Source organism: Ceratotherium simum, chromosome 5 (assembly GCF_057802395.1).
Source record: "Ceratotherium simum simum isolate JZ-2026a chromosome 5, ASM5780239v1, whole genome shotgun sequence".
Classification (NCBI taxonomy): domain Eukaryota; kingdom Metazoa; phylum Chordata; class Mammalia; order Perissodactyla; family Rhinocerotidae; genus Ceratotherium; species Ceratotherium simum.
The window spans coordinates 80,778,398-80,790,467 of record NC_141904.1 but is presented as its reverse complement, the minus strand read 5'-3'; the positions used below and the strand labels follow the sequence as shown (position 1 = coordinate 80,790,467).

The 12,070-nt window shown below is 40.3% G+C and overlaps 1 long non-coding RNA gene across 1 annotated transcript; it reads left to right on the top strand.

Moving 5' to 3' along the window:
• The first annotated feature begins 1,101 nt into the window (after positions 1–1,101).
• LOC147917101 (uncharacterized) lies at positions 1,102–12,031 on the top strand. Its single transcript, XR_015552274.1, has 4 exons — positions 1,102–2,192; positions 4,018–4,154; positions 6,457–6,630; positions 7,180–12,031. It is a non-coding gene; the product is annotated as an uncharacterized LOC147917101 (long non-coding RNA).
• Positions 12,032–12,070: the final 39 nt, after the last annotated feature.

Sequence of the window (12,070 nt, the reverse complement as noted above, 5' to 3'; positions counted from 1 at the left end):
TCAATATGCCAGAAAGACTGAAATACTAGTGAGACAGAAGATGATCCAGTGCCAGATGGTTGGAGTGGATAGGATTGGTGTGAACTAGGGATGGTTAATCTTAAGTGGGACTTGAGCCCAGGGTCTTGAAGGATGGGAGACATGTAGAGAGGTAAAAAGGGCATCCCAGGTGCAGAGTTGTGAGCAAATAGGGAATGTTTGGGAGGCAGTGAGATCAGACTGACCCTTCTGGAGCAGAGAATACCTTGGGAAGAAGAGTCTAGAAAGGAGCCCATTCAACATAGGGACATGTCATTTAGGGTCTTAAATGGGTGAGTGACTGAGGTCTTCAGCCTCCCTGGTTTGCACACTGGAGGAGATAGTTGGCCCCCACCCCACACACACCAGAGGCAGCACCCAGGAGCACTCGCATTTTATGTTTTTCTTGAGATTACTCAGGGTACTCGAATTTGTAACATTACTTTCAACCCAAATCCTCATTACAGTGGGGTTGCTTTTTTTGAAGACATGAATGATACATGTTTGAAATTAGCTTACTGCAAAAAATTTTAAAAGACTCTCAATGCCCCAAATTTGAAATAAGACATATCCCTAAATTTATTTCTTTAAGTATAGTCCCCAAACTTCAAAGCTGTGAACCCACAGAAAGCATAGACGATGTTAGTGTTATTATCTCATGGCTGCACCACCTGAGCTCCTGAAATGGAAAGAACTCATTCTCCTTTGTTGGAATTCTGTGTACCGTACTGTGGTTTATGCGCACAGAATATTCTGTAAGTGATATGAGCCTTAAATTACAATAGCAGTGCCGGCTAAAATGAAACACTCTTTATTAGATGAAGTAACTATGTCATCTACGTGGCAGTATTAATCTTAGCACGAGAAAATACATCCATAGAATTAGTGATCCTGGCCTGGAAGTTGAATTTGACAAACCAGTAGTGATATGCTGTGGTGTTGCTTGAGGAGCAGATATACTGCAAAATATAAGAGAGAATGCTAAAAACAAAACAAACGAACAGACAGAATTAGAAAAAAAATGATGTAATGGTTACAAATTTATGCTGTGGGAAAAATATATTTCTTTCCTATTTTATTTAATTATTAATTACTATTAATTGTTAGATTATGATTTAATAACAAAAGATAATTTTGAATTAGGAGAGTGGTGGATTATGTGAGGTCCTGGGGAATGCAGGCACCCACCATATGCGTTTGAGTGTCAAGTTGCACTGCTCCCCCTAACAGGCAGCACTCTGTTCCTCGGTAGAGCTTTGGCAGCTTTGCCCCAGGTGGTCTTTCTGCAGGCAGAGGATGAGGGGCTAATAAAAGTGTGGCTATATCACCCTTGCCCAATAAAATGCAGATGTCTACAGTAGAAATGTCCATGGGCTGTGCCCATTCATTCCTCACCTCAAATATTTTTCTTGCATAGATCATGACATAAAACTGTCTACAAAGAGCCAGGGGAGAGCTGGCTTCACACACACAGTTTACAAGCGCCTGCTGTTCAATCCATAGCTTGTTCACTCAACAGTGCTTCATTCTGGGGAGAGACCAGTGGACAGCAGGGCATTGTAAGAGACACTCTCTCACTCTTGCAATTCCTGGCACTCTTTAATTATTAAAGATACATTATCTTGGCTTGTTGAGAACCATCACAACCAAACAATCACCATTTCTCCAAACTGTGTGATAACGTCTTTGAGGTCAAGAAGCCTATCGCTTGTACATCTTTGCGTCTGTCCCAGCGTGGAGCATGGTGTCTACTCAAACACTGACTATCTGATGTTTTTTTCTATTAGATGTTATTCCCAAAAAAGGAATATTGACTAGTGCTTTTATTCCTTTACTTAAAAAACATCTATTCATTTAATAAAATCTGAATGAAAGGCTGCTGGCTCACTCACTCGCCACGCAATACAACATAGACATCTAAACTCTTTGGATCTGTTTACTCATTTGTAAAGTAAGGTGATAAGACATGCTGTTGCACCAGAGGGAAGTTGGTCTCTAGAGATGCCCTGTGGAGCTCCATCTGCCCAGCATTTTCACAAGCCGTGAGGGTGTGGAAGGCATACTGATCACTATTACAGAGTGTGTGGAGCTGGAAGATATGGTTCATGTTTGAATGACAACAGCAGAAGACAAAAAGACTGTGGCAGCTTGGAACAACCAGCTACCTTCAACAGGTAAATTCTTCCTCTGAATGTAAAGCCTTCTATAATGGTGTAAAACCAGTAAGAACAAGCTCAGAAGGCTGCAGCTTCAAAACAGCATCTATAAGTAAGCCTCCAAGTTAGACTTGGGAGAAGTAGGCTGCAAGGTTACGGCATGACATGGCGTCAATAAAAAAGCTTAACTTTTGTGAGCACATAAGATCAAGCACATGGAGTGTGTCCAGATCAAGTCAGTTAATCTCTCTGAGACTGAGGTCTTCATCTCTAAAGTAGAGACAGTCATAATAAGCACAATTTAGAAATATCTCCTATGAATCCCAAGCACTGTGCTGAGTGCTCTGCGTGGCATATCTCTGTAATCTTCATCAAAGCTCTGTGAGAGACGAGTACTAATAGAATGCCTGGTTAATAGATGAAGACACAGATTACATAGGTTATTGCCCAAGGCCACAGAGGTAGCCAAAGGCAGAATTCGCACTCAAATCCACTCTTTCTGACCTCAAAGCTCAAGCTATAAAGTGCTGTTCTCTATTGCTTCCCTCTGTAATGTTTAAGGGGCAGAGGCTAATCTGACCATATCAAATCCTAGCACAGTGCCTTGTATGCAGGCGTAGAGTAAATGCTACGATCCTTCTCTTTTGCTCATTTCTCTCACCTTCCATCCTCCACCACAATGGCTGACTTCCAACCCAGCGTATACTTCTGGGGGTTATTATGAGGCTTCAAGAGTAGATCCTTCTCACACACCAGAGCATTCTTTCCATGACTTTGCCTACCCAGCTTAATTCTCTTTCCTAGTCCAATATAAATCTTTTACACCCAGCCCCATGGATACCACCTAATCATTCAGCATCATCAACAATACTCACCTCTGCCATGTTCATATGTAGTGCTTGCTGAGAAGATAGATATTCAGGGCTTGAATTTGTGTCACTGCTAATAGACAAGTAAACAACTCTAAGAGAAAATAATTCATTTTTTAGTACCATGACAGAGACTCAAGTTGAACCATAAGCAACATCACCATTCCTGCAAATGAGACCTGCTTATATCTGAGGGGTATTTGTCCTTTTCAGAGTTTGGGGTACTACTTATTTTAGAGAGCTGACAAGACTGGTTTCATCAAAAAAGTGTGCCCAAATGGCTGAAACAGACATAATTATCAGCTTATTGATATTCCCAAGAGGGGCAAAATATCTTTCTCCTGCTTGCTTTTAAAAAAGTCACAGGCACAAGTTTGTTCTGAATCTGGATTCAGTAGCATTTACCCCTAATGGAAGTGAGTGTGTGTTGGGAGTGTAGCTAAGTTACAGCTGCTCCCTATAGGAAACTTCAGTGGAGCCAAACCAGCTAGGGGAAGTGGCCTTCCTGCAATAGCTGTGAGTTTGCCTTGACCAGTAATGCACAAGCTGTTCTCCAGATTCGAACCTGGTGATAAATCAGTCACATCCTTTGGAAGGCTGTGAGTTCCATGACTTCCCAGATCAGAAGTTGAAACAAATCATCTTATTCCCAGACATGGAAAAAAATCCCTTGCCCTTAGATAAAGCAAATGAATTTTTAAAAAAATGAAAACTAAGCTCCATTTAAAACAAACAACTGTACATTACATGTATATTTTAAAAACCAGAAGAGACAAAAACAGCAAACTGTTAGCAAGAGGTTTCCCTATGTTCAGAGATTATATGCAGCTGAAATTTTTTTCCTTATTTTTGTTTTCCAAATTGTCTGCAATAAGCAAAACTTCCTTTATAATTACAAAGTACAAACGTGTTTTAAAAAATAACTTTCAAATGTGACAGTAGTAAGACAATCCGGGGTATGTGTGTCTGCACAGGACCAGTGAACTGGCTTCAAAGGACACAGTGAATCGGACGTCTACTTTACCCATCTCTGACCCGGCACTGCCTTTTAAGCAGGAGCAAAATGTTGCAAGGATGGCTGTGGGGCATATGTGAAGTCACCTGTCGAAAGGTATTTAGGAGTGACAATTTCTTTTTCTTTTTTGGAACACCATGGATGTTATCAAATGCTACCAAGGAAACTATTAACATTCACTCTGCTGTCTTTGAGACAAATCATGAAACTTTTTTAAAGAAGAAGACTAGTAGGCTTTAAGGAAGAGATTCTAGAATTTATTTTACAATATACCTAGGTAGAGTGATGGCAGAAAATTATTAAGTCTCTATATTGATCTACTATGATACTCCGTACTTGGATTACAGAGAACAAAGACCCTTCTTGTGGCTTCTTACAACGGGTTTGAGAAGGCACACAAACATGAAGAAAATGACATTAAAATATGACAGTTGCTGTGTGGGAGGTGTGCACAAGGAAGGGACATGGAATTTGGTACTTGGCAGGTCAAAGAGCACTGTAACCTTTTCTCTCTCGTTTGATCTCTCAACCTGGCTAACTAACATGGTATTTCCATATTACTATTACAACATGAAAGAGCCTCCTACGGGCCAGGCATTGTTCTATGTTATTAAGATGAGTTATTTATTTATTACTTCCCTCTGCCATAAAAGCCTGGAGGTCTGGTGCTATTTCTGTCCTCATTTTACAGCTGAAGAAATTCAGAGCAGAGACATTTAGTCATTTGCCCCAAATCACCCAGTTGGTAGGTGGAGAAACCAGGCTTCTAAGCCAGGTCTTCCTCACTGGAGTCTACACTGTGCCGTCTGCCTCCAGGTGGAGAAGTCAAGCTCCTGGATGACAGGTGTCCATGCCAGGCCCCTTGGAGGGCAGACCTGTCCCAGGACTGGTGTTCGTCCTTCTAAGGTCATTCTGGTGCAGGAAAGAGAGTGAACCATGAACCTGTCTTACTCCTTTGACACATGTGCCTTCTGGAATGTCTGCAGTTCAGAGAGAAAAAGAATGCATCTGGGGGCGGGCCCCGTGGCTCAAGTGTTAAGTGCGTGTGCTCCGCTACTGGCGGCCCCGGGTTCGGATCCCAGGCACGCACCCACGCACTGCTTGTCCGGCCATGCTGAGGTGGCGTCCCACATGCAGCAACTAGAAGGATGTGCATCTATGACATACAACTATCTGCTGGGGCTTTGGGGAGAAAAAGGGAAAAAAAAGGAGGAGGATTGGCAATAGATGTTAGCTCAGGGCCGGTCTTCCTCAGCAAAAAGAGGAGGATTGGCACGGATGTTAGCTCAGGGCTGATCTTCCTCACACACACAAAGAAAGAATGCATCTGTTTCAGATTGTAAATTCCTGAAGTTGTTTTTATTTTTAGCTTTATTACATTTTGTAAATAGACCAGACAATAAAAAGGGGGAAAGAAAGGAAAAAAATCTTTTTTTGTTCCTGGTTCTAAGTGAGGATAAACTTTACCATTGGTAGCTGATTAAGCACCTCTCAGGCTCTCTCTTGATGCATAGATGGGAAGTCAATGTCCTGCTGGTCTTGCTCATGGGCTGTTAGCTGCCTGTTGGAAGGCCCCCAGCACATAAGTACTCAGGAAGTAACACTTGCCTTCCTTTGTTCAGTGACCTGCCTACTGCCTGCCACGTGACCGTCAGGCTTCTTTGCATGGCATTCATGTAGTCTGCCCAAATCCTTTTCCCACCTCAGCTCTAATTTCTCCCGGCCCATGCCTTGTGCCCTTCAGTCTCTCTGGCTTTGCTCATGCCCTTTGCAGATATGTCTACATGGCCAAATAGTATCCACCCCTCAAGGTCCTGATCAATTACCAATCCCCTATTCCAATGAAGCTTTCCCTGTGAAGTTTTCTTTCAAGGGTTGTTTGAGACCTCCTTTTGAAAGATGTGCAAAGAAGAGCAGCAGGGACTAGAAGTGGGTGTATGGAGAACATACTGACAAAACAGTCTCACCTCTGCATCATAACAGTATTGCTGAACATGTTCAGGCTGAGTGGCTAAGTAGGCTTCAGTTGAGAATATAAAATGAAATATAGGTTGCCTCTAGTTAGTATAACCTGGTCTTAAGCATTGTTTGATGTCTAAATATTGAAAAGTTTCAGTATTGAGGGCCATACTGGTTGGAGTTCTAAGTCTAAGGGAACAGGGAACCATGAAGATCAGATATACAGTTTGAGAAAGAGTTGGGTCCAGTTCAATCCAAAATGGCAGAATTGATGGTTGTTGAGAAGACACTAGGGAATGATAGTTTCTTAGAACAATTGAGAATATACTCATAAAATACTGTCTTAAAAAATGAGATGCTGTGTAATACTAGGATGGGATGAATCACGAAGCTGCAGACTTGTCTCCAAATGTTAAGTGACTAGACGGTTTATTTACAGGTACCTTTGCTTTGTATTGAGACCGTATCTCCTGGATCTTGAATATATGTTTTTTTTTGAGTGAGATTACTAATCAACATTAGATATCAAGATGGTGAACCGGAATCTTGGACTCACAGAATCAGAACTAAACGGATACTAAATGATGATCCAGTTCATTTTCCATGTTGAAAGGTAGGAAAACAAAGGTCCAGAAATGTGAAATGATAATCCAAGAGCACACAACTAATTATCAGCAGTAGTAGAGGCAAGACTTGAACAGGGGACTCTCTATTCCCAACATCACATTCTTTCTACGATCCTTACATGGTTTCTCATTCCAGATCACTATTTACATTTGAATTCATTTCTATTTCAATTTATGTTTTAATTTATTTCAAATTCAATTTATTTTTATTTTATCTGACAGCATGTAATCTAGCACTCTGCTACTCAAAGTGTGGTCTTTAGTACCAGTAGAATCAGCATCACCCGAGAGTGTGTTAGACATGAAGAATCTTGGGCCCCACCCCAGACCTTATCAATCAGAATCTATATTTTAACAAGATATCTAGATGATATGTATCACATTAATGTTTGAAAAGTTCTTTTAATTTCCTCTTTTAATTCAGAAAAGTGTTGAACTGAATGAGAAGATGGCCACTATTTTAGCTCTGTGGCTCTCAAACTTCATTATACTAAGATAAACTAGAGTAACTTTTTTTTTTTTTTTTGGTGAGGCAGATCAGGCCTGAGCTAACATCCATGCCAATCCTCCATTTTTGCTGAGGAAGACCGGCCCTGGGCTAACATCTATGACCATCTTCCTCCGCTTTATATGGGACGCCGCCACAGCATGGCCTGACAAGGGGTGCATCGGTGCACACCCGGGATCTGAACCCAGGCCGCCAGCAGCGGAGCACACGCACTTAACTGCTATGCCATGGGGCCAGCCCCTAGGGTAACTTTTAAATGTAGATTCTCGAGTATCACATCCAAAGATTCTATTTCAGGAGGACCGGAGTGGACACTAGATGGAATTATTTTAACAAGATGTGAAAGTGGTTTTGATACAAGTGGTTTTTGAGAAACTTTGTTTTAGCTCCTTCTTTGTTGAATGTTTATAAATGACTTTATTATTTTCCTTGAAATGAATGCCTGGACACGTTAATGACATAATTGTCAAGACTAGAATAAACTGTTAAGATTCTGGGATGGATGCCTGAAATAATCAGATTAATAAAACATGGTATGTAAACTATTCTGAATGATTTCCCTGATATGACATCATTGTGCTTTTCCAAAGAAGTCCAGATAGTCTCTTCAATTCTTCTTTATCTCATAGACATAGCCAATGATAAACTGATTTAGCATTAACAGTATGAATTTTGTGTTAGGATTCTTGGTTGTGGACTATCTAAACCCGGTTGAAACTAATTTAAGCAAATGGAAATATATTGGCTTATATTACTGAAAAGTCAGGAAATATTTAGTTTCAGGTAAGGCTGGATCCAGCAGTTCAAAGAGATGCTCAGGCTATTTTTCTTCCAGTTTTCTCTCAGCTCTGCTTGTCTATGTTGATTTCCTTTCTCTTCTCCTGCAGAAAGGTATCTTCTGCTAAGTGAGGAAGAGGGCTATAGACAAATACCAGTTCACAGTCTTCAGTCTTCTTCAGCTCCAAACCAACACACAAATCCTAGAGAATTTCTGATAAGCCTTCCTTAGATTGCATGCCCATTTCTGGACTTCTGTGGCCGAGGAAATAAGTATTAATATGGCCCATGCCAGACCACCAGTGGCTAGTACCTTGCTTGAAAGTCCCAACCAGAATTACAAGTTTTCAGAATTGAAGGAATTACTAGACATAAAAATAATAGATTTCATCAAAACTTGAAATAGCATCAGTGGTTTGGGAACAACCTTAGTGTATACCAGCAGGGGAATCAGGCAAGGATGATATATGTACACCTGGGGTGGAATATTCTGCAGACATCAGAACTGATGGATATGAAGACTGCATGGTAAAATAAATGTTTAAGAAGTTTGATATTATATAAAACGAGAAAAATAGATCTCAAAATTGTACCTTCACTGAGGTGTTGATGTGATAGAAATGTACGTGCATATCGCAGGAGAACATAGAGAAACAAAAGCGATCAGTGCTGAGTTAGTGAGATTCAAAGCACAGGTTTGTTTCCTTTCTTCCTTGTGTTGTCAATATTATTTGATTTCTCTTTATATTAAATGTTATTTTCTATATTTATCTGTAAAATAAAACACCTGAAGTTTATAGTTTTCATTGGCAGTACTTTCATGCATATTTCTTTTTAATCTGGGACATTATTTGGTGCTTCCTCTAGTGGACCTCTGAGTTTTTTGCCCGCCTGGCATTTATTGCTCCTTCTGATAATAACGTCTCTCTTTTCCTTTGTGTGAGGCCCATTCCGAAGCCAATTCCACGAGGAGGGCTGGATTAGCTCTGGTCCAGGGATGTGTGTGTGACTCAGCCCCAGCCATTCAGTGTATCGATTCCACTGGCTTCTATGTTTGGTTCAGGGATTATCATGTGACGCAAGTTGGTTGGGTGAGATTGAATTCCAGTAGTTTTGTTGGAACAGTCGGAGAAGAGAAGCTCCATTTTCTCAAGGACTTTCAAATTGGGAGATGTATAAGCCAGGAGCAGTCAGTGATCATTTTGCCTCAGAATGAAAGCCAAGGCAGAGGTGAGAAATAGTATTTTAATTATAATCATTGAATCTCTAAATTCTATTATGCCTGAAGTTGTTACACTTGTAGACTTTCTTTAAAGTTTATATTTTGAGATAATTGTAGATTAATTTGCAGTTGTAAGATCTGTGTAAACTTGACCCAGTTTCTCCCAATGGTAACATCTTGTAAAACTATAGTAGGGTAACCACAACCAGGATATTGGTGTTGATACAGTTAAGATATAGAACAGACCAATCACCACAAGGATCCCTTGTGTCATCCTTTTATAGCCTCACTTACCTCTCTATCCCTTTCCCCCACCCATCCTTGACCCTGGCAACCACTAATCTGTTCTTGATTTCTCTAATTTTGTCATTTCAAAATGTTATATAAATGGAATCATATATTTTGTAACCTTTCTGAGATTGGCTCTTTTCACTCAGCATAATTTCCTGAAAATTCATCCAACTTGTTGTGTCTATCTATAGCTTGTTCCTTTTTTATTGCTGAATAGTACTCCATCACATGAAGGTACCAAAATTTGTTTAGCCAGTCACCCACTGAAGGACATCTGGGTTTTTTCTAGTTTTTGGCTATTATGAATAAAGCTACTGGACAAATTTGTATATGGCTTTTTGTGTGAACATGAGTTTTCATTTCTCTGGATAAATGCAAAGAATTCAGTTTTGTATAGTAGTCACACATTTGGTTTTTTAAAGAAATTGCCAAATTGTTTTCCAGAGTGCCTATAGCATTTTCTACGTTTGCCAGCAATGTACAAACCCATGTACTTTTTGATTTTTACTTAAGCTAGTTGGAGCTTGAGGTCTTTACTTGCCTTCTCCCACAGTTCATCATTTAACACTATTATGCTTTGTCTCAGTTAGCTCTTGCCACAATCATGCTGCATAAAATACCATCCCTAAACTCAGTGGCGTACAAGAATAAACAGTATTTTCATGGGCCTAGAGGTTGACTGTAAACTGTCTGATCTAGGCTGGACTCAGCTGGGCAGGTTCTGATGGGTTAGCTCCTCACTGTGGATTGGGTCAGAATTGCTCCATGTATTCTTTCTGGAGACTGATCTGAAGAGTTGTTTACTACTTGTTGAAAGATCTTCTCAAGTTCTCTTGTGCTTCTGCTATCACACTGCCCCACTGCACATATCAAGCTCTTGCTTGAGTCACATCTGCTAATGTTCCATTTGCCAAAGCAAATGATGTAACAAGTTCAAACTCAATGGTTGGGGGCTACATTCCTTCTCTTGTGGGAGTAGCCTCAGGTTGCATGGTAAAGGATGTGGATAAATGGACAAAAAAATAACCAAATTCCTTTTTCTACCGTCTACTCATCCCAAAACATTTCTTTTGGTCTTACATAGTTTCTAGTGCCCACATCAACATTGTTTTTTGGATCTTGCTTATTAGCTGTGTCTTCTAGGACTATAGTAAATTATAGTAAGAATTTGTGCCTTTTTTTTCTTACAATATTTTTGATCTAACCAAAGACATGAGTGACTAGGCACACCCAAAGGTTCAGAAATCCTCATTACTTATAAGATATTCTGCAATTTAAGCTTTTGTCTTTCCTACTATTGTTCCCCCATCACAATGACTAAACCATGGTGATTTCTGGATTTGTATTCCTATGAATTGCTTCTGGGATCTTCTAATACAAGAGTATGTGGCATAGTAGCAAGTACTCTCAGTTTGGAACAGGATTTCTAAGTTCAAATCCTAGTTAGAGTACTTGCTAACTGTGAACATTCGTTCCCTCATCTGTAAAACAGAAATGATAATCCTTACTTCAGAGTATTTGTGTGAAGATCAAATGGATTTTAAAAATATGTATCAAATGGATTTTAAAGGTGTTGCAACCAGTTCAACATTTTACATTTGCTATTAAGGCTAGTTATTTACATTCTAGAGAATGCCTTCTCTCAGAAATGTGGCTTTGCTGAGCTTGGTTTCATAGGTCTGTCTCTTGGTCTATCTTCTGACTGCCACCACAGGAAAGAGATAAGCAAGGACTCATAACTGATCAAAGGAATGATCTGAGTTCACGCGTGCATAGGCCTTTACAATGCATGTTGTTGAATCTTATAAGATAAGCTGAGTTAATTTGATGGGCACGAGCGGATTTACTACAGCCTTGTTCATCACCTCCAATACATTTTGACTCAAGAACTCACAGGGAACTTGAAGATGAGGACTCTGTGGATGGACTGGGGTTGGCAGTGTTTTCCCCAGTGCGTGGGAGAATCCCTTCAGACTGGGTGGTTCTACAAAGTATGGTTCTGTGTCCTTTATGGCAATTGACAGTCTTGTTACATATTGGGTAAATGGTGCTGCCTACTTTGGACACTTCTTTCTTCAAGCTGCAAGGGGAAGCCTTTCATGTCTCAGGAAACCGAGGCCCTAGTTTCACTTAGTCTCACCAGGCCACTGGTGTTCTTGGGGTTAGTTGTTCAACCTCACAGTGTTTGTCTCCTTGCTGTAAAAACGATAGGATAAAGCTTCATAGCTTGTGGGATCCTTTCCAACCTTAATATTCTATGAACCTATGAATATGCACTGATTTCCCTGGAGCTGTGCAACATATGGTGCACGTCCAGGGGATTGTTACAGCATAACTGGCTTTTCCACAGTGGGGTCTCAGAGTGTCAGTGACTCCATGTTGATGTTTCACAGTGTGAGTAGATTGTAAGGGCAAAAATCCAATCCTGAACATCAGGCTTAGGTTTGCCTGCAATCTACTCTGACCTCTGAATCCTTCTCTAACCTGTCCCAGATATTCAAAACTGGTCTGATCATCCAGCTTTGCTTATTTTGATTTGCAAGATTCAGTCTATTTTGGTGTAACTAGGAAGCATCATTTTGCCTGACTATTCAGGATTACTGAATACTTTTAAATTATAATTTTGTTC